Genomic DNA, 13,263 nt, shown 5'->3' on the forward strand with positions numbered 1-13,263 from the left:
ACTGAAATGTGCATTCTAGAAAAGCATGGCTTGTGAATTGGAGATCCATGAAAGGAACAGACCTGCTAAAAGAATAACATTTTGATGAAACAAGCTTATTTGCTTAACAGCTTTCCACTGCAATTAACATATACGGCAAATGTGTCTATTTAATGTGACAGTCTGCTCAAATAACCCTCTTTCAAGAGTGGGATTATATAATCTGGAAATAGCAGAGTTACACTGAGATTAAAATTATTGAATATCTTGCTTATCAAAGATGCCAGCAGCACTGTCTCCTCCTTTCCTCTGTACCTCATGCTGACTTGCAAATGATCTGCTCGAGCTCTGGTGTCCTTAAATTAATGAACAGTCTGACAGCAGCATTCAGCACAGGACTGCTATTTGGAACAAAAGAAAGAGAAACTGAAAGAAACCCAGGGGAAGACAATCTGTGCAGCAGCAGTTCTGGAAGTATTTGGCCTCCTCACGCTTCGTGGGATGGCAGCGGCATTGGTCCTACAAGACTGAAACTATGAGGATGCAAATGGCAAGGCATGAAAAAATAAAGTGACAAGATGTATGATCAGGGATCAGCTGGTCCCTGGGGCTTGGCTGATCAGTGGTTAGCCCAAGATCAGTGGCTCCACTCAGACCATTTGCTCCTGGGACACACGCTGGGCATCTTCTGACCAGAGCAGTGGCTTGGGCTGAGAAGGGGACACAGCGTGGCCTGCTGCCCGCTGCACAAAATGCCATGTGGGACATCCTGAGCAGGGCTGGAAGTCACAGCAGCTGCCCCCAGGTTAGCCTCAGGAGGCTACTGTCATATCAAGGAATCCCTCATGACATCATAAAGGACTTGATATTTCACTAATGTTATTTCAGCAGAGTGAAGCTCTGGCATTTTGTAGTCTTTGCTTCCCCACAGTATCTGTCTCATTACACGGGGTTTTTAATGACAGTCTGGAAACTCCTTGAGTTGTCCCTCACCCTGGAAAACTTCCAAGTGGTCCAAAAGGAGTATAATGAGGCTCTAACTCTGAGGTACTGTGTTTTCAAAGGTGTAGGGGGCTGTTTCCTTTCTTGTCAGAGGGTTTGGCTGTCACTGTATCTCATTTGGACCATCACCCATTTCAATTGGAAGATGCAAACTCTTTCAGTGTGGTCATTGCACTATGGAACATGCAGATGGTTATTCTGGGCAACATGGAAAAAGCTTTTGCTTACAGCCAGAGGATAAGGAGAGCAACCACACAATTCATTTTTCAGCCCCACTGTCCCCACATTTTAAACAAGTCTGAATTACCAGCTTGTGTTGCCTGCTGCCCAGAGAATGCCAGGTCACCTCTAAGGCAGTAATGCTGTCTTTTCTACATGCTAAACTTGCAGACTCTTCAGGCTGCAGCACCCGAATTTCCCTCAGGTGTACTGAATATTTCAGGTGATGATTGACCGCTCTCCCTGATATTTGTATGATTATTAGTCTCTTCTCTGTGTGCTATTCAGAGGACAGCACTGCTCATAAAAAGTAGATAGGAGCAAGCTGGGCTGCTGCCCCTGGTGAGTAGGAGAGAGGATGGGCTGATTGATGACCCTTGGCTGTTTTCTGATGTTGCAGTTGTTTTTTATGATGTCATTAGGAGGCTATAGTCATATTAAGGAATCCCTCATGACATCATAAAGGACTTGATATTTCACTAATGTTATTTCAGCAGAGTGAAGCTCTGGCATTTTATAGTCTTTGCTTTCCCCATAGAATTAGGAGTTGTCTAACTATAACCTAGAAGAAATGCAAAACTAGTCAAATGTCGACTTCAAAAGTTATGGTTAAAGAATGCTAATATATTTGGCTCTTTTGGAGCACATAGCACCTTTAGGTGGAGGACATGATGTGTTTATAAAAGATGCCATCTGTGAATCATATCCTCACACAAAGGAAGAATCACACTTTCTTTTTGGTGCACAGAAACAGAGAATTCTTTTTCCTGAACACTGACAAATGTACCATAGGACAGCACCATGGCACCTTTTAGCATAAGAGCACTGAGTTGTGATGTAATGGTGCAATCAGGGCAACACTGACAAAAAAATGGAGCCCAAAGCTATAATTTCCTAACATAAGGGGGAAATCTAAACTGTACTGAGAAGAGATACTGATTTGATGGGTTTGGTGTAGGTGGAAAAATCAGTAGGAGTGCTGTTGCCAGCTGTACCACCATAAGGGGTGTGTGAGGTTGGTCAGCCTGTCCTAATACACTCAGCAGTATAGAAATATTGTTCATGGTTCCATAACCTTTCCTTTTTTCTCAGAGGAATTACATCACTGGTTTTACCTTCATTTTCTTTGTCCTCTGAGAGTTCGCAATGCAAAGGAACTTATTTTTAATCTACACTCCTATGATTTTTTGCACTCTTCTCTCTGGTTGCTCCCAATTTATGTAGTAAACAGCAATGATATTTATTGTATAATTTTTAAGATATTTCATTACTTCTTAGCTGTGATTTTGGAATGGTGCTGGAAAGCCAGCCAAGTGGCAGAGCACCTGAAGCCCTACTGAATGGCAATAGGAATTGACCCTTTACCTTACACAGATGCTTCCAAAAATCCTTGCTGTTGACTGCAAAATTCCACCTGAAGCTGTTTAAGAGCTGTTGAAAATTTTACCCATAATGACAGGGAGAAAACTCCAGAATCTAAAAGACTGCCATATGCATGCTAATCTGAAATGAACACTCTTTTATTTCACATAGAGAAGTACACAAAATTAAAAAGCCCCTCTGAGAACCCAGCTGGACTTGTGGGGGATCCTTTTTGGCCTGAATCCATCTGCATTCTGAAAAATCAGTAAATTAAAATGAAGGGGTTTTTTTTACCCCAGAGATGCTACTGCAAGTATGAGTATATAACACCTCAAAGTTATTTTACAAACCCAAAACAGCTAATTGAAGTGTTTCACATGAGGCACAATGCCAGCCCTGCCTGTACCTCTGCATGCTGTTCTAAGATCTGAAGAGAGGAGGAGAGGCAAGAGAAGAGCATGAATTTCAGCAGCACACCAGTAGCTCAAGCTATCAGAAATCTTGCTGAGGAGACTGTCCTTTCTCAGTCCTCGTGGTCCTAAGCCATGTCTTTCTGCCTCTCTGAAAGTGCCCTACTCATCACTGGTGCTGAGCTGTGGCCCCTTGACAATCATAACCCTCAAAGCATCAGGTTTTTATTATTGCCAAGGGTACAAAAATGTGTGTCCAAGAGCCTCCAATCTCCACTGTTCAGCCTGCCAGCCGATGGAAGAGTCACTGACTTACAATCCTGCAATCCAGAGTCTGTCCCTTGCTCGTCTCTGCACTGACACAAAACTCAGTGCTGCATCAGGAGTGAAAGGGCTCCAGGGATCAGCAGACACCTGGCACTGGGTTCCTGTGGTGTTCTCCTGTGGTCAAGGGTGAGCTCTGCCTGTAAGAAGACTCTGTGCTGTAGGCATTTGCTGTTTGTGCTCAGCCAGTCCCTGCCATGTGATTTCACAGGCAGCTGGCAGTGGTCCTGCAGGTAGCTTAGGACTCCAGACAGCTGAGGACACAACCCTCTGAGGGGAAAACAGTTTTACTTCAGTGTACCAACAGTGTTATGCACAGCGAATATGAATAGAAAAGAGAGTCCTCAGAGGAAGTCCTGGCACTTGGCATTTCGCAGGGTCATTGGTGGCTTTGAGATCCCTTTTTCTATGCATCACCAATTAAATGTCTGTTTGACAGGCTGCACCACCCTGGACATGTCTGGAGATGCCCCAAAGGAGGAGGTGGGAAAGGGGGAGAGTTGCCTGAAGCCTGGGATAGTTATCTGTTTGCTTTGAACAGAGCAACCAATCTACCTCTGGGGTTTTGCTTTCACACAAGTTCATCCAGTTCACCTACTTACACTGCTCGTTATTAATAGAATTGTTAGCAGGTTCACTCCACAGCTGGTAGGGAAGGTGTGCACATGGGTGGCACCTGAAGACAGAAAGTATCTGATTATATCTAATACTAGTTGGCTCATCTTCCCAGGTGTTCTGTTTTACAGATAATAAACCAGACAACTTCACAGAGGGAGGTACAGGCACACCCTAGCTGTGGGCTCCAGCTGTATTCCAGCATCAGCTCACAAGGGGGGACCTGTGCTGGTGAGGAGTTAGGACTGTGCCTGCACACACAAGGGAACACAGACATGGGTGCTATGAGTGTGCAAATGTCACACATGAACACACTTGACACTGACCAGTAGGTCTTTAGAGGCACCTGTGTTCCCAGCCACTCACTGAGACTCAGACTCCACTGTCTGTGGACACATCCTCGCCCTCGTGGACCTTTTCACCTCTCATTTGTGGCCATTTATACAGAAGCCAGTCATGGCATGATACGCTTTCCACAGGTGCAATGCAGCAAGCTGTGTTTGCAGCACGGGCTGTGCCTGCTCGGGGTCCAGCAGCACAGATGTGACTGTCCTGGGACAGAACACAGCTCTGATGTGTGCACAGGAGGAATGGACCATGCATGCTGCTGCTGATGAGAGGCTGCTCTGTGTCTTGGTGCAAACAAGAGGGAGGTCTGCCATGGACCTGAGGCTCTGCTCTGTTATACATTCTGTGGTCTTCCTCTGCCTGTGAGGCTGAGTATTGATACTGAGAGGTCAGGTGCAAGATTTTCAGCTAGAGGAAGTTAAAGAACAGACAGGAAACAGAGGAAAGAAAGTCTCCCAAAACAATCACAGTTCCCCACCTCTCCCAGTGTTATGTAGAATGGTACATACAACCTGCTGCACTACATCTGAGCATGTAAGGGTGAGCAGTTCATTGGTACTGAATGCTCCATCCTGCCCTCACATACAGATAATGATCTTGATTTAGCTTTTCAGCCACGGATGCCTTTGAACTCAGACCTAGCAGAGAGGGATGAATCTTTTCCATCTGATTAATATCCAGAGCTTCTGCTATTTACTCAAGCCTCTTGGGTGGAGACATTGGGCTGGAGAGCTTGTGGGAACAACTCCCTTCAAGTTCTAGCTGCAATTTGAAAGCTGTGGTGTAGGGAGAAAAACAGGGTAACCCGCTTGTCTTCAAAGTGAGCCTTTCTTCTCCCCAGAGCAAATGTAGCTCTGACCCCATTTCACACCAGCTCTCTCACAGAGGTTGGAACACACGGTGTTTCAGGCTCAGAGGAGAACTTCTCTGCCTGTGTGGAGCAGGTACATGTGTTGAATAAGCTCCTTCTTCAGCACCATTATAGTAAGGGTAGCAAGTAATTTTTTTCCTTTGCATCTGGACTTCAAAAATTTTTATGTCAGTCAACATTTCTTGCAATGCTAGCTTTAGAAGGAATACATGCTGCGTGCATTGAGTGACCCTTGAACAAGTTGATACTTTCACATCTACCTCAGGGTGAGCTGGAGACCTCTGGCCAGAGCAGCACTGCTTTAGCTTGTCAAGATGTGTTCATTAGAATTTTCAATGCAAAGTCGGTGCGTGAAATAAGGTTGGCTTCCAGCCTGGTGACTTGTCTCAGTCACCTATGCTTTTAGTCTGTGTTCAGGATGAGCAAGAATGTCTTACTCAGTGGTAATCATGTCATCTTGGATTTTTAAAGCTCTCCTTTATTCCTGGCAAACCAACACATAATTAGTTTGATAATATTAAATGCACTGGATATTTATGTTATCAGTTATTAATGTTTGTTCCTGATATGTGATTCTATTTGACTTGAACAAAGCACCTTTTATACTCTGGATGAAACAGGCACTACTTTGCTTAACTACTGGGCAGATGTAGCCTGATAGTCATTCACCTGCCCCTAGAAAATGTTGCACTAGTGGACCAGTTTCTTGGGCTATGCCTCTGTGCCTCTGTGCAGGTCATCAAGATCTGTTGAAATATCATTCTTACACCTTTGGATGTGAGTTTAAAAGGTATCGTGGAGCTCCTCAGACTAACTATGGTGAAGTTTTGAGAGCTGTGAGTGGAATATGCATAATCTGGAAAAAAAAAGAAGGGAACACACAGATTAATGCCCCCCTCATGTGCACCACTCAGAGTAGATGCAGCACAGTGGCTGTTTTCTAAATATTCACAGGCTATAGACTCAGTGGAGCTGTGCCTCAGGGCTGCAGACCACTCCATAAACAGTGGTTCAGGTGTTCTTCTTGCACACAGAAAGTCCCTTTTCCAAGGAATTTTTAATGCACCTGAACATAACAAACAGGAGCAATCTGCAAAGGGCAGGAGCTTGAACAAATAAACTTTACGGTAACATAGATATTAAAACATTTATAATGTCATGCTCTTTTTCTATTTATGAAACCTCGACATATTTATCTTTTATTTAGAAATTATTAGTCCCAAACTGGGCTCAGATGCTTCATCTCCGGTTTGAATTATGGGCACAAAAAATAGTAGAGCAACAATACCCCTGGAGTGAAGCCTGTACATCTTTAATCTAATAAATTTATGAGCATTTCCAGGGACTCCCTACTACAGCACCTGAATGCCTGGAAATCCTGCATTTTAAGAGCTTTCCATTTCACTTTTTTTTTTCTTCCTGCTACTTGGGGTCTCACATCTCCAACTCTGCAGTGTTCAGCAGATAGAAAAGCGGTATTAATGTCTTAGTGCTTATTATGTCAGCTACAGCTGAATCAATTTCTCCTGAATTGTTTGTTGGTTATGCCTATCTTGTTCTAGTAAGATGCTCAGTGATAGCAGGGTAAGAGGTCCCTGTTTGTGGCTTCTCCTGTTCTGTATGAGGCCTTACCTCTGCTTTGTTCTCTGAAACAGCAGCAACCAAAACACTGATGTGCTTTCTTCAAAACGTGTATCACAGGGGCTGAGGTTCTTTTGAGTCAGTTTTTAGGCTTCCAGGAAGCAGTGGTAGATGTGGTATCAGTGACATGTCAGGGGCATCCAGACCTAGTGTCTTTCAAATCTGAATCACGCTCCCATTTCCCTCTTTGGCAGGTGTGAAAGAAATGAAAAACTCCTGAATTAGCATTCCCCGTTTGTCAGTGCCATGCTCCCTGACAGAATCAGACTCGTATTGGCTCTTTCTCCCACCCTCTTAATTAATTTTGCTGTGCTGAGCAAGCGGGCTCCGGCAGGCTGGCTGCTGCGGACTGATCTCCTCATCTGCCTTTGATGTGTCTCCTGGGAGGGGAGGGTGCACTGGAGAAACTCCTCTCAGAGACCTGCTATTGCTTATTTCCATGCTGCCTTCTCTGTCCTCTACTCTTACGTGACTTCTCTTTTAACAGCAGCTCTGTTATGACAGCACAGCAGGGGTTCCTAAGGCCTGCGAGCTGTGGGGGCCTGGGCCCACATGCGCTGTGGGGTTGGTGCACACGGACCCTGTCCACCCATGGCCAGGCCAGGGTGTTGAAAACTGCAGGGCTCTGGGGGTGCCCAGCACCCTGGTCTCCAGAGACTGCAGCTCTCCAAGCCCCCGGCCGAGAGCTGGTGCCACACGGCAGCTGCTCAGTGCCAGCCAGCCCACCCCAGCAGGCCCAGCTCCCACCGAGGAAATCCCCTCCCTTCCCTTCCCTTCCCTTCCCTTCCCTTCCCTTCCCTTCCCTTCCCTTCCCTTCCCTTCCCTTCCCTTCCCTTCCCTTCCCTTCCCTTCCCTTCCCTTCCCTTCCCTTCCCTTCCCTTCCCTTCCCTTCCCTTCCCTTCCCTTCCCTTCCCTTCCCTTCCCTTCCCTTCCCTCCCCTCCCCTCCCCTCCCCTCCCCCCAGTGCTGCCCTCAGGCCACTCTCCTGGCCATGCCTCCTCTCTGGCCAGAAGATCTGTGGCCAGCAGTGGCCAGGGAAGGGCCACTTCGCCCCGTGGGGTGCCGTAGCAGACTGTGGCTGCCAGGCCGGGGTGGCAGGGAGGTGACACCTCCATCAGGAGCACGCAGGGCTGCTCCGAGCAGGCAGGTTGCCCACAGCTGCGCTGGGATCGCTGAGGGCCGCTGAGATGAGAGCTGGTTTTCCACGGCGCTATCTGGGAATCTGCTGAGAGCTGCCTGCTGGCATGAGGGACCATGGAGAACTGCTGGTGCCTGCCCGTGAGGGACCGAGGAGCTGTGGGAAATGCTGCTGCCTGCCCCTACGTGTATGGCTGCATGTGTGCGGGGCAGGCACCCATCAGGGCAGGGTGTGCGTCACGCTGCAGTCAGAGCCATGGGCCACGTCTTTTCACTGCACCAAAACGAGTAATCACAGCTCTTCTTTTTTTCACTCTTTTTTTTTTTGGGGGGGGGGGGTTGGTTGGTTTTGTTGATATTTTTTTCTCTAAAATTGCCAAATATCATCATAGATGGAAGCTGGTTGGATGCCAGGTGCCCATCAAAGCCGCTCCATCACTACTCCCCTCCTCAGCTGAGTAGGGGAGAGACAATATAATGAAGAGGACAAGGAGAGATTGCTCAGCAACTACTGACATAGGTAAAACAGACTCAGCTTGGGGCGATGTTGCGGTGTGTCTCCTCCCTCCCAAAGGTAACCCTCTCCCCCCGCCCCAACCCCCATGAGCCCTGGCTGTGAGACAGGGGGTCCAGGGGGTCGAGTGATTGGCAGATTTGAAAGATACCCCCTGCCCCCTGTGGCTATTGGTAGACCTAAGTGCCCCTTCTCCCCTGGCACCCCTCCCCCTCACCTGGTTGGTGGCTACCTGTCCCTGCCCCTCCCCTTACCCCCGGGTTAAAAGGACAATCCAGCCACGTGGCCGGCCCTTCTGTTGGAGCTGCCACCAGGTCCACAACTCTGTAGCTGAAATAAAGACTCTGGATCAAGCTCTAGCAGAAGTGCCTCCTTTCTTCACCATCGCCTGAAGCCTCTCCACTGAGGAATATCGCTCGCAGCCTCTGAGTAACCCAAGGGTGTCACTGGGGAGGAAACATCCCAGCTGCCGCCATTGGACTCAGCAGCAAGGCAAGCCCGGGCAGGTCTCTGTCGGAATATTGGGAACTCCAATATTTGGCGCCCAACGTGTGGCAAAAACTCGGCCCTGCGACCAGACGGAGACCCATCTGTGTTTCATTTACTACCAATGAAATCAGAGTATAATAATGAGAAATAAACCCAAATCTTAATGTCTCACCATGGTCTTGGTCATGTATTGGTCAATTATGTCTCTTCTGAAATGAATGCTTCTGTTCTTGCTAAAACAACATGAGTATTAATGGGATTTAGGTCTCTCCCTGCCTGTTCAGTTTACAGGAAGCTGCAAAGCTGCTCAGATGGCCATACAAAAAGCTTAGAAGAACAACTTGATTTGGTCTGGTTTTTTGTTTTTTTTTTTTTTTTTTTTTTTTTCTTAAATTGCCTGAGAAAATGCATTTATAAAAGTTAGATTCTGGACTACATTGAGGTGAAAACTCTCAGGGAAATATTTGGCTACTCAATTACTGTTCCCACTTTCTGCCATCAGACTTGTCCTTGTTTGAATTGCTGGTACCTGGGCTACAAGCATGCCATCCTTTAGTTCAGTTCAGGACCACCCAGATTAAGCTTAGATATTGTCCAGTTTTCATTTTAAAATGAAAGAGAACTCAGAATATTCTGTGAGAATATTATTTGCACATCACATACAACATTGTGCAGTTTGGGTAGTAGGGAAAGGAAAGAAAGGGCAGCAAAGTCTGCCTGGTTCAGATTGCTTGAGTTATGAATATTCATCATCTAAATGAAAAGATATGGAGTTTTATAGGAACTCCACCCACCAAACTGAAATCACTGTTATAGCCTTTGCCAATAAAATGCCAAATTAAATGGATAAAAAATGAAGCCACATAGGTTGTATGAAGCAACTGTTTTAAATCCTGAGTTTGGTGGTTAGACTTAAGAGGCTTCCAGCAGCAAAACACAGTTCCAGGTCTTGTGACCAAGTAACTTTTAGCTAACACTGAATGTGGAGAGTGTGGCAGTGACTGCCATTGCCTGCACACACCCATGTCTCCATGAGCACCTTGTGGGCACTCTAGCACAGGCTCTATCCGGGGCTTGCATTGTTTTCTACAACTGTAGTAATCCACTCCTCCTAACTCTGCTTGCTTTCTACGTCAATTCTCTTGTATTAAAACACCTAAAAATCCTTCACTGTTGGTTTTAATTACAAGTGTGTTAGCTGCTTCTCTACATGTAATTACTAAAATGAATGGAGAAAGCAGAGATGAGAGAGTGTAAATGCTCTTCACACAGAAATGAAATTAGACCTGCAGGCATCTTTCCAACTACTCCATATGTTATGTAAAGTTTGGTGTATGTATATATGAATTAATGAGAGTATTTATGTTTTCCCTTCTCACTTTCACAATGGATTCATTTCAGACATATTTTAGAAGGTATTTCTGATTGTTAGGTAGACAGATGAGTATCTCCTCCAGGTACTGTCATATCCACCTCAAAAACCAAAGAAAAGAGGTTGTTGCAGTGTGTGTGCACTGTAAGCAAACACCTGATGTGTGTTCACTGCCTTGCTGACCTTCTGAAGTCAGTCAAAGTGCAGGGAGCCTCCGAACAGCCTCCTGGAAGGGGTGACATGAGGGAAATACCTGCACCTGGGCATCATTTTGCTGAGGACTGGCCTTCACCATGAAATTAAGTCAAGCCCGCGCCTGAGCTTCCTCTCCCAGTTGATCTCACTGAAATAAAAGCAACTGCATTTAGCAGCCTTATTTGTCCTGAGACTGGCTAAGCTGTGCTGTGAGCTGCTGTTAACTCTTTCTAGCCCTTTTGGGATGTGCAATAGGATTCAGAAGAAAACCCCAGGTTTAAGAGGCAGGTGATTGGGTCCAGCCTGCATGAGTGTGCTTAGTCAAGCTTTGTCCCCTGTCCAAGCTGAAGAGGTTCTGCCTAGGGAGAGCACTCAGTAAGGAATGGTTTGTGGCTTGGTTCATGTATATGGCTGTTGTAGGGTCTGCTGCTCCCTCTGCTCCCCCCAGGCCCCACAGAGGGTCAGTGTGAGGTGGTTGCTCCCTCCCCTGTTTTTTGTGAGGATCTTGGCATCCATCAGCCACTGCTCAGCTTGTGGCAGACCAGACAGAAGCATGGGCTTGCTGTGAGGAGCTTCTGCCCTGGTTGTTCCTGATGGAAAAGTCAGAAGAAATGAATCCTAGAATGCTCTCATTCATTCCTCAAAGGCAGCTGCTGCAGCAGCCACCTGGTCTGAATACAAGAGTGAATTGTAGAACTGACTAAACAAAAAGGAATTTTGGGGTTTGGGATTTTTTTTTTTTTTTTTTTTGAGATTTTTCACCAAAAAATGGAAAGTTGAGTAAATGCTGCTGGGAAAAATTACAGATCCCTGTTAAAAAAAAAAAAATTCTTTGAGGTATTTGACTTACAAATACAAAGTTTTTGCAGTCCTTTAGTGAGTATGAGTTTTTACAGGAAAAAACATCTCTAGTCCATGTTCAGTATTTGCAAAAGTGAAGCTAAAGTGCCTTTTCAGGAAGCATTTGGACCTGAACTCCTTTGATGTCCAGTAACTTACAGAGAACTGGGATCAGGAATGATGACGTGTGACTCATGTGAAGCAAATGGCAGCTTTACTCGTGGACCAGAGAATAAATATAATCCACAGAGGGTGTTGTAGCATCATTGGAAACATGGAACAACTTGTAGATAGATCTGCCTAAATCCTACACAGATGAAGAAAAGTGCATTCATCTGATACGTTATTGTTTTGAGTAATTTGTTTCTAGACAAACAATAACAGTTCTTTTACTGAGTTGATTCAAATATCCTTACACAGGCAGTGCTGAAATAAATGCAAGATATAGTTAAATTCTGGGGACGATAAAAATCACAGATCATTTTTATCATTCAAGATAGAACCCAGAATCTGACATCAGTGAAGCCAGTAGCAAATTTCTTTTTGCTATGCCACTCTTAGAAGGAGGTTCTTAAATAGAAAAGATATTTGATTGTGCACAGAGGGAACATTCTAGTGGTATCATACTTACTAAAATATCCAGACTGTTATGTAGTAACATCCTTTTTGAAGAGTAGAATATTTGAAGAATATTCCATTTGAATGGAAATCACTCAAATTAAAACTGACTTAATTTTAAAAAATACACTGTAAGATACATGATAATATATAAAAAATGTGGAAAATATACTTCATAAAATACAAAAAAATGCTACCATAAAGCAAGTAAGATTTTTCAGCCTAATGTGCTGTTCATGCTGCCTCTGTTTTCCATGCTAAAAATCTTTGTTTCTCATTTCCAACCAAATTTTTGGTTTCTGTCATGACTCCTCAGGAGTGTCGAGAGGAAGTTTTTATGCAAGACAGTGGTTTCTGAGATTTATATGACAAGCCTGGGTAAAATTCAAATTACTCTGATTTAATCCATTTGGAGCTGCTGCACTAAATCACTGTAGCTGTTGCTGACATTCCAGCCCACAGAAACCTGGAAGCTGATGATATAAGTTTATCTGTGTATCTACAGGTGAAAACTCAGGCAGCCTTGAATTGCAGTAAGAGGTGTTTGCCTCCCTTCTGAATATATATGGGGAATGAGCAAGGGCTGCTTCTTTGAGCACTCTGTGAGAAGTCTTACTGTGCTTTTCCTCTTGAAATAAATTGTCCTCAAGGTCATACTATCTTTCAGAATATACAGTAGGAACTTTCCCTTTTTTTTTTCCTCCCCACTGACACAGGCCACAACCTTATTTATTCAAGAAACACACATCAGGGAGCCAAATATTCATAAATTACCTACTGCTGCAGTTGAGAAGCCTGCAGCTGGCCTCAGCCTCCTGATGGGAGGTTCCAGTTGGGAACCTGGAATTCCTGAGGTCACCCTATCTGTGCTCTCTCCTGTTTGAGGGAACATCTGACTTTCTAGGCCAGGACTTGGCTCACAGGTAAAAGCAAATAGAAAATGAAGACGTCTTTAGGCAGCTGTAGAAATCCTTTTGACATGGCTTTGAGTAAATGAGCAGCAGCAGCATCAGCCTCTTACCATTCTGATGCAAATTTCGCATCTGCTGTTATTTATAAATAAACTTTGAGGTCTCAGCCGTTCCACTTTAAGCTGATTGTCTTACAGAACAATTGCAAGATCAACAATGTCTAGAATTGCAATTAAGGGTGTGAATTTTGAGAAATAGTTCATAGAAGCTACTTGCCCTGTGGGCAAAGAGACAACTGTGGATCCTGAGTTGTCAGGCTGGCACCTGATGCACCTTCCAGCATCCATTACAAGGACTTAAAAATGTATAGAAAGAAACAGAGGGGAAAAAAACTGTGTTTCATTTACATCAACTGCC

The 13,263-nt window shown here is 45.0% G+C and overlaps 1 long non-coding RNA gene across 1 annotated transcript; it reads right to left on the reverse strand.

The window, feature by feature from the left end:
- Positions 1 to 2,699: 2,699 nt before the first annotated feature.
- On the reverse strand, positions 2,700 to 4,492 carry LOC137462316 (uncharacterized). Its single transcript, XR_010993661.1, has 2 exons — positions 3,899 to 4,492; positions 2,700 to 3,564 (listed from the first exon to the last, which is right to left on the reverse strand). It is a non-coding gene; the product is annotated as an uncharacterized lncRNA (long non-coding RNA).
- Positions 4,493 to 13,263: the final 8,771 nt, after the last annotated feature.

The sequence above is a fragment of the Anomalospiza imberbis genome, chromosome 25 (assembly GCF_031753505.1).
Source record: "Anomalospiza imberbis isolate Cuckoo-Finch-1a 21T00152 chromosome 25, ASM3175350v1, whole genome shotgun sequence".
Lineage (NCBI taxonomy): Eukaryota > Metazoa > Chordata > Aves > Passeriformes > Viduidae > Anomalospiza > Anomalospiza imberbis.